Source organism: Otolemur garnettii, unplaced genomic scaffold, assembly GCF_000181295.1.
Source record: "Otolemur garnettii isolate 467f Iridium unplaced genomic scaffold, OtoGar3 scaffold00016, whole genome shotgun sequence".
Taxonomy (NCBI): Eukaryota; Metazoa; Chordata; class Mammalia; order Primates; family Galagidae; genus Otolemur; species Otolemur garnettii.
The window spans coordinates 20,687,672-20,697,048 of NW_003852411.1; the positions used below are offsets into that span (position 1 = coordinate 20,687,672).

Below are 9,377 nucleotides of genomic sequence, written 5' to 3' on the forward strand. Positions count from 1 at the left end.
GGGGGGGGCCTTGTTTTTGGTCCTTTTGCAAATACAATGAAAAAGGTTTGAGCTTCTTAAACGGCATCTCACACATCCTCCTAGGGTAGTCTGTGCACCGTAAGAATTAAGAATCTCACCACACATATACTCGAAAGTGCTCGAAAAAACAAGATGCTTGTGGATGCGTTGCTAACACCCTGAACGATGAGCAATCGGCTAATTTTTTTTTGAAAAACGATTTTCCATCACATTGAATATGTTCAGAGACTGCACAACAGTAAAAGGCATACCTTACCTTCTACTTAAGAACTTCGGAACTCCTGACAATTGGCTCATGTGAATCATCGTCAGGAAGAAATCTTCCAGCAGTCGTGACCAGCCTCAATTTGCTCTGGCTGAGGTGTGATTGATACCAGGGACTAACTTTCCAACTTCTAGCAAAAATATGGAAAGTGCTATGAAAGCAAGAATCAGAAATCTCCTAATTGATGTCCCTCCTGTTCGTTCTTTACTATGATTGCAATATAGTCCCTTTTTTTGATTCAGTAGACTTTTTATGTGACGTGAGAATAAGCCTAACAAAAGCTTTGCTGCCAAGGTTTGCCTTAGGTGAATAAAAACCAAATCTTTGCCTATTAGCTCCAAGTTGCCTCCTTTGGATGCAATGCAATGGATAGGCAGCGTTAAATAACTGATTGATTTGATCTTGATTATGGAAAAACCTTACGACAAGCCCTCCAACCCCTTCTCCATCCTCATAAACACCATCCTCACACAGCAGACAGACTCACACACACAAAACTCCAGGTTCCATTTTCTTTCCAATTTCCACCTGTTCCTTGAAAAGCCATTTCTTGACATTTATTCTCTGATCTTATTTCAGTTTCTGCAGTAGGAAAACTGTGCAGAAACTCAAGTCTCAGTAATTAACATGCAATTTTGTAAGGGGAGCGTTCATAGGTCCAGAGTTTTTCCATTCACCTAACCTATCAATTAAAAAAAAAATTTTTTTTTTTTGTTTTCAGCTAGACATTGTATATCAGACTCCAAACAATAACTTTCTCCAGTCACATTCAGTCCACATGAGATACTTAAGGATGTCATAAAACATAAGAGAGGCATATTCTAGCTGCTTGATATTTTGAAAAGGGGAAAAAAAATCCTTTCAGACAGTAATCAATTTCATTGTGGTGGAGATTTCTGCAAAATGCATTAAGAGGTTCACGCCTGTGGCAATGGTCACTGCACATATTTTGGAAAGTCTCCCAGACTATAAGACTTTTTCCAGACATCCAGGAGAGACTTTAGCATGACAGAGCTCCTGCTCTGGGCCTTAAAAAAAATTGTAGAAGGAAAACTTTAGACGGTTCCCTTTCAGCTGGATTTTGTTTCTTAGACAGCCGAGTCGCCTAAGTTATGGAAAATACGAGTAATTACGGAGCGATGATAATCAGGAAAGCCTCCCCCTCAGTCTTCTTTCTTCTGAAGCCTTAATTAGTTAGCTGAGGTATTGGTTAAGCAATAAGGCTACTTTGCTTCCTAAGTATCTTTACGAACAGGGCAAATGCTACGCTTCCTTAGATGCTCAAGTTGCCAAAAGGAATCGCCATAATGTTTTTTTAACTTTCAGAAACAAACAAGAAGCTGTATCTCTGTTCATTCAACTGCCCCTTTGCTGCAAAAACGATCTTACATTTGTTCAGAAGTTATGGCTTGGAGTGGGAAGGAATCGGGGGCGGGGGAGTGCTGGTGCTGACCTCACTGGCTTTAAAAAGTTTTCTTTAACCATTCCTTCTCTGTTCTGTTTATCTCTTACGCCCTTCCCCCGTGCCTGGCTTGTGCTGTGGCTAAGAAGGAAACCTGAGTATAGACGCTGACAGAGTTTACATCTTCCAGGACATGCTGATGTATGTTGCAGCCTCAGATTTTCCACAGACCTATGTCATCTGCTCTCTTCTGTCTCTCAAAGGCATAACTTTTCTTGTTGGACATATTTTGCCTCCTATAAATCTAATTCCTCTTACGAAGGAAAGAAATAAATGAAAGAAAAGGTTTGCCTAGTCTTTTTTTGTTTCATTATGTCTTGGTTCCTTTTATAGTCTTTCGGACTTGTTCAGACGTAACTTTATACTCTCTCTGTTACTCCCGCATTGACTTAATATTCCCTTTCTGCTCTTCAGGCATCTTAAGTTCCCCCTCAGCTTCCCTCAGTCCCCTGCTCCATACAGCTCCTGGTGTTAGAAATGTCATGCTTTGTGGTCTCCAGTCTTCATTCTCCGCCCTTCCTGCAAGGCCTGAGAGTTCGTGATCCTTTAGGGAGGCAAATGTCCTCATCTAACTGACTCTCCTCTTTCTTTTTTGTTTTATTGGTTTATTGTTTTGTTTTGTTTTAAGAGACAAGGTCTGACTCTGTCACCCGGACTACAGTGCAGGGGTGCAATTAGAGTTCACTATCACCTTGAACTTCTGGGCTTCAAGCAATCTTCCTGCCTTAGCCTGTAGCCACACACACCCACACCCAACTCATTTTTTAAATTTTTTTGTAGAGAATGGGATCTCACTATGTTGTCCAAACTGGTCTTAAAGTCTTGGCCTCAAATCAATCCTCCTGCCTTGGCCTCTCCATGTGCTAGGATTACAGGGGAGAGCCACAGTGCCTGGCCACATTTCTTTCTATAGTGGCATTTGTACTGTTTGACCAAAATATCAGGGTATGGTGGCAGAAAACGGTCTAGGTAACAACACAGACATGACGACTGACTTGAATGTAAGGACTTAAATTTAAAGACCAAGTCCACAGTTCTGTGTCTACTCTGTAATTCCTACTATGGTCTCCTCTCTCCTCTCCTTTCTTCTCTTGGGGAAGAACTACGGTTTGTGGTGGAGAGACTCCCAGTCAAAATTCTCACTTGGGTTTCTATAAACATCTTTATACTTGTTCTATACCCTCATTAAATAAACAGTAAACTCTTTGGACAAGCAAGGAATTTTCCCTTTATGTATAAAGCTATACACACTTACACGAACCCATACATACTATATAACTCTGAGTGCAAATAAAGGCAGGGTTCTTTAAAGTAGTACATACTTCCTTTGAATCCTCTAAAAGGCCTGAATCCAGAACAAGTTTATAACATACTCTATCCTCGTGAATGCTTTGTTAATTCAGGCAATTTTATAAATTCTCAAAGCCTTATTCTAAAGCTGCAATTTCCAAGTAACAAACTCAACACTGATCTAGATACTGGGGGAGAAGCACATGAACGGCTGAAATGCCCGAGACAACCCCTGCGATCTGAGCTTTCATTCCTAAAACATACTCTGAAAAACAAACAAAAAAACTGCCTTCGCCCCCACATTTCAAATTACAGAAAACAAAGGCAGTACCAATCTGAGGACCAAATCCAAATGTCCCTGTCCTACTTTTCCTCCTCTGCTATGGTGCCTTGAAAGCAGAGCACACTCCCTGCCTGCTTTTGTATCTTGAGGACCTGCCACATAGTGAATGCTAAATAAACCTTTCCTGAATAAACACAAGAAATGGGTACTTAAAAAAAATCGGTCTCCAATATTGGAGTCTCCAGTATTGCCCTCCAATCTAAGACTAGACTCAAGGGCACTTTCAGCTGTGGAAGAGTAACCCAAAAGACCTCTTGACCTATTTAAGGTTGGGAGCAAAGAGTACAAGGGAATTATTCACACATTTATTGAACTTTGGTGTTTCTGCATCACTGTCATAATGTCCATGTCATAGTGCAGTACTGGAACCTAATCACCACGTCTGTACTTCCTGATGTCTATGGAAATGGCACTAAAGACAGGTCAGAAAAATGTCCCTATTTGCCTTGGAAAACGGAGGCAGTATTTATTTCCCTTTGACCCCATACCAGACTTGAGGGAGAACAACAAAAGCTGGGATATGTAACTAGGGTGAACAGGCTTCTGCCCCTTCATAAACCCTGAGCATTCACCAGGCATTTGTGGGGTGGCAGAGAAATAAAATGCAGCCAGTAACAGCAGCACCCAATGGACAAAGGGAAGCATGATAAGGGCTATCATAAACAGGAACTCGGAGAGGAGTGACAAATTCCTGAGGAGCTTCAGTAAACTTCACAAAGTACATGACATTTGAGCCTGATCTTAACAGTCTGAATATATATTTTCCAGGCAAAAAATGGGTTTAGAAAAGATACTGCAGACCAATAGTTCTCGGAGTGTAAACTTCAGCCTCTGCGAGTCAGCAAGACCCTTTTGTTGGGCACAGAAGAAAGGGCCATGTGAAGACTTTCACGGAATCCTGCCAACTCATTATTTGTGTTTCCGCATGGATGATGCAGAAGCGATGGTGAGTGAAAGTGCTGGTGGCTTAGCACACATGATGACAGGAGCGGCATTAAACTATACTTGTCACTGTATTCTTCCACTCCAGGTATTTGCAGTAAAAGGAAAAAAGGCAGCTTTATCTAAGCCTATGCCTGACAAAATAATACAAAGTTATTAACTTTTAACAATCTCCACCTTTCAGTATGGATTTTTAAATATTCTGTGCAACTAAAAAGGGAAGCAGGCATAAGACACTTCTGCTGCTGGCTCAGCACCTGTGGCTCAAGCAGCTAAGGTGCGAGCCACATACACCTGAGCTGGCGGGTTCGAATCCAGCCTGGGCCCGCCAAACAATGACGGCTGCAACCAAAAAATAGCCAGGCAATGTGGTGGGTGCCTGTAGTCCCAGCTACTTAGGAGGCGGAGGCAAGAGAATCGCTTGAGTCCAGGACTTAGAGGTCGCTGTGAGCTGTGATGCCACAGCACTCTACCTAGAGACACAGCTTGAGGCTCTGTCTCAACAACAACAAAAAAACAAACAACAAGAAAACATTTCTGCTGCATTTTGAAGTTCAATAGTTGTTTCAAGGAAAAGAACTTGTGTGACTGTCAGTGTTCATTTCATGGAACACCATTTTTACTTGAAGGAATCACTGACAAACTACAGTAATTCAAATGTATCACACACACTGTGGTTACTGTTCCATGAAACCCTGCTGTAGTAATATAATATATCAAGGAAAACAGTCAATGGTAATGGATGCAAATCCTAAAATTACACCTTTTATGCAAAAGTTAGAATTTTGCAAAACTTGTATCTGCCACAGGAAGCTTGACAGCTTCCCAAAATTTACAGACTTATTTGGTGCAGCAATGGTGATCCTAACCAGTTTGATTTTTTTGGTGTTGTACAATGAAATGAGAAGACATACATCATTCGGGGAACCACCATTTACCAAACGACCAATGCGGGATATTGCAAAACTGTGCAGGGGTCAAAGGTGCTTTCAAAGTGCAAAGGACACTAACCAACAGTCAAATCATGAAAAGTTGACTGATAAGGTTTCCGACCCACATTGCAATGATCCTTTAAGAAACTACCCGTTTTCTTCTTGCTAATACGTCTTGGATTGTGTGTGAAAACACCACACTGTACCCTCAAAGTGCATCAATGTACACAGTTACCATTCAATAAAAAAAAGAAAAAAGAAAAAAAAAGAAACTACCACTTACTAAATTTTGATGTAGTATTAAAGAAAAATACACAGTTATCTGAAAAGGTTATCAAAATACTCAGTCTTTTCTCAGCTACAGAACTGTTAGACCCTGGAATTTCTTTATATCCTTCAACCAAAATAACACATCAGGACAGACTGAATACAGAAACAAATACACTATAGTTTTCTATTAAGCCAGACTTTAAAGGGATTTGCAAAAATAGAAAGCAATGTCACTCTTCTAATTCTTTTTTTTTGTTTTGAAAATACAGATATCTTTTGCAAAAAAGCATATTACTTAGAAGAACACATAATTGGTTCATTATTATTTTAAATAACATGATGTTGTTTAAATTCTCCATTTTAACTTCTAGTAGGTTACATATCAACTGATAGAGTCTACCGTCCACTGAAACAAAGCTCTTTGGGATTATCCAATATTTTCTAAGAGCTCAGCAAGATCCTGACACCTAACAGCGTGACAACTGGTACTTCATTTAGAAGAATTAGCCTGAATAAAGGCAAAGTTCATGCAGGGGGAACATAAGGTGTTCCTGAGCCAGAAATAAATATAGGCTTGTTTGAGGAGGGAGCTGGAGATGATGGTAGAAAAGTAAGCAGGGAAAGTTTTAAAAGAACCTGTATGCCCTGACAAAAAGTTTGAATTTCATCCTCTATTCTGATGGCCTTCAAACTTCCAGGACTAATACACATGGTCAGAAATATATCTTACGACATGAAACAGTACCAAAACACAGGCAATGGTATACAGACAAACACAACCAAGATGGAGTTTCACAGAATAATACCTTTATAAAATTTGATACACTCTGCCATTTTCTTTTTTATCATATTTAAGAAGTTGAATGCAATTCACTAACCGAATTCACTAGTCATTAAAAGCTTGCAACTAGTGATTTGTAAATCACTGCTCTGATGTAGTAGAAAATCAAGGGGCCACAGATGCTTTACCCAGGGATTCAGCAACCATATTTATGGTGTTAGAGAATGTGGTGTGGAGGGGGGAACATTTGGGAAGCTTCTATAACTGTCCAGGGGAGTTAGGGCAGAATGCAGCCTGAGCCAGAGGGTTGAAAGGAGGGGCTGTCCTTGAAAGAGAAAGGACTGTCAGGGTTTGAAGAGAATTAAATATAGTGCTTTGAGGAGAAAGATACAGCCAAGCTCACTCTGAAGCAGTGTGATTTGGGAGAACTGTGTGAATACTGAGGCCATTTGTGAAGATAGAAGGTGCAGGAAAACAACAGGTTTGCAGCGCAGGAGGTGAAAGCTCAAGTGAACCCTCTGAGTGTCGGTAAGCTTTGGATGGGCTGGGTTCAGAGGCCTGAGGGTTGGGTAGTGAAGCCCGAGAAGGGTATAGAAATTTTATTCTTCTGAAGTGGAAAAAGTTCAAACTGGAAAAATAGAAAAAAAAGTATCTCCATGCTGCCATTTCAGGAACACTACATTAGTCCTCTCCACCCTGGATGGACTATTAGGTGTGTTCTTTTTAAGCCCAAACACTACACTGTTTATATCAGTTTATGCAAAAGAGCTAAGGTTCTAGGAGACACCATCTCGCTAAAAACAATAAAGCAAACTGAAGAAACTGCATACCAGTTTTCGGTTTCAAAATAAATTCACGAAGGCCATTATATCATGAAGTCCCCTCCACATGGTCTAATTATAGGAAAGCAAGGCCACATAGCACATATGGTCCTTGTCAAAATGTGCCATAGCACTAGATGTTACATACCGCTAAGGAAGTCTTTTTCATGACAATAAAACCCCAGCATGCAGAAAAATATAAATACTTTATGAGCCGATCTTAAGAAAGTGTTACACTCATTTTTATTTTTGTAGAGATCTAATATAAGTGGCCATATTATATGAGTGGAGAAACGTTAAACACACAAACATTCCAAATTCAGGACGCAAACCCTAATTCAATTAATTTCCTTTTAAATGCCTCATGTCAAAGTTACTTATTATTACTGTGCGTTTAATGAACAAAATCCTTGGTACAAGGAATTTTACTTGAAAAATACCAACAATTCTTATGTCTCTGAAAAACATGGCACACAGTTTTATCCATTTGATAGTGATAGAGATCAAGGACCAACCCAGCTAAGTAGGCTTACAACATCACACACAACATAACAAACCAAGTTGACATTCAAACTTACACCTGAATTTATCCATTAAACCCTATGACCTTGTAGCTGAGGAATTACACACATTTCATTCTGGTACCGGCCCATATAGAACACTACTGTTAAAAACAAACCAGAGCTAAACATTATTTTTAATGCAAATGATAATTTTCTTGTGTTAAACATATATATGTATATGTATATATATACAAACACCTTGTTATACAAAAGCAAACTTCACAGACAACTACAGGGAAGAAATACAGAGACTGTGATAAATTCTATGAGAAATAACACAAGAGTCAACTTCATAAGGAAATCTGGTTGTTTACCATAATCATCCCAAATCTGAAAAATAGATTCATCTAGGGTTAAATACATGCAGAATGTCTGAAATCAGATATCATATAAACAACTTGCTGGTGTTGCTAAAATGTTCCCTACTAACTTGCTTGGGCAGTTCAGTGACCAAAAACCACTCCTCGACCCGAACTTGTCAGCATAATGTTTATGCTTTGGTTTCTCTGACCAAAAGAGCCTGAACTCCTCGATGAAAGGCAACCCTGAGCCTCTGCGGATATCGCACTTGAGGGTTGTAAGCAAACTAAACACAGGGCCTGGAGAAAGCAGCTTGCGGCTCATTGTCTGGGGAACACAGGATACCTCAATTAAACAACAGCAGTTAGCAGATCAGAGCAGGGATTAAAGAGATCCTCCAGCTCATTCTTTGTTCCTGGACATAATGTTTAATTATAGCCAAAGACTAAGCAGAAGTTTAAATTGCAAGTCTGACTTCCTGTTTTGTAATTTTTAATGATCAGTCAGCCCCACTGGCGCTCAGGTTGTGTGGTTGTTGTATCTATTCAGGTGTGTTCTGTCTTACTCAACAGAAGTAGAGAAAGGATGAATCACATTTTTATAATTTTATTCACACTTCCTCCATTGACAAATATCATCGTTTTGAATTAATCTCCTCTATGATGTTAGTTTTTTTGTTGGTATTTATTTATTTGTTTGCTTATTTATTTAGAGATAGTGTCTTACTATGTCACCCTGGGTAGAGTGCTGTGGCATCACAGCTCATAGCAACCTCAAACTCTTGGGCTCAAGTGATCCTCTTGCCTCAGCCTCCCAAGTATCTGGGACTATAGGCACCTGGTACCTGGCTAGTTTTTCTATTTTTAGTAGAGACGGAGGTCTCACTGTTGCTTGGGCTGGTATCAAACTCCTGAGATCAGGCAATATACCTGTCTCAGCTTCCCATAGTGCTAGGATATAGGTGTGAGCCACCACACCCAGCCTCCTCTTTGATTTTAGATGTCCCTGATTCATTACCAGTCAACCTTCTTCCAAACAGCAAATTACCTATAATTCAACATTAAAATGCACTACAGAATGAAACCAGTAAAAAGACTTGATAGATTAGTCATTTGTAAAGTGAAAAAGTTTATAATATAAACAATAACCTCATGTTCTTCTAGCTTTGAAATTCTCAGACTTGTTTTTTACATCCAGTTGATGTTTTAGAGAAATTTAGTTCATTTCATTCAACATTCACTGAAATGTCCCAGTCACTGTGTTAGTCTTCGGGATGCAAACTTCAAAAACATGGTCTGTACTTACAAGAATCCCACAGTTTAATAAAAAAATAAATATACATATAAAGTAATAACATATGAAATATGCCACATAAAAAGTATATACA

The 9,377-nt window shown here is 39.5% G+C and overlaps 1 protein-coding gene across 1 annotated transcript in view; it reads right to left on the reverse strand.

The window, feature by feature from the left end:
* Positions 1-9,377, reverse strand: part of DNM3 (dynamin 3) — a 549,381-nt gene that overhangs the window by 192,220 nt on the left and 347,784 nt on the right. The window lies entirely within an intron of this gene.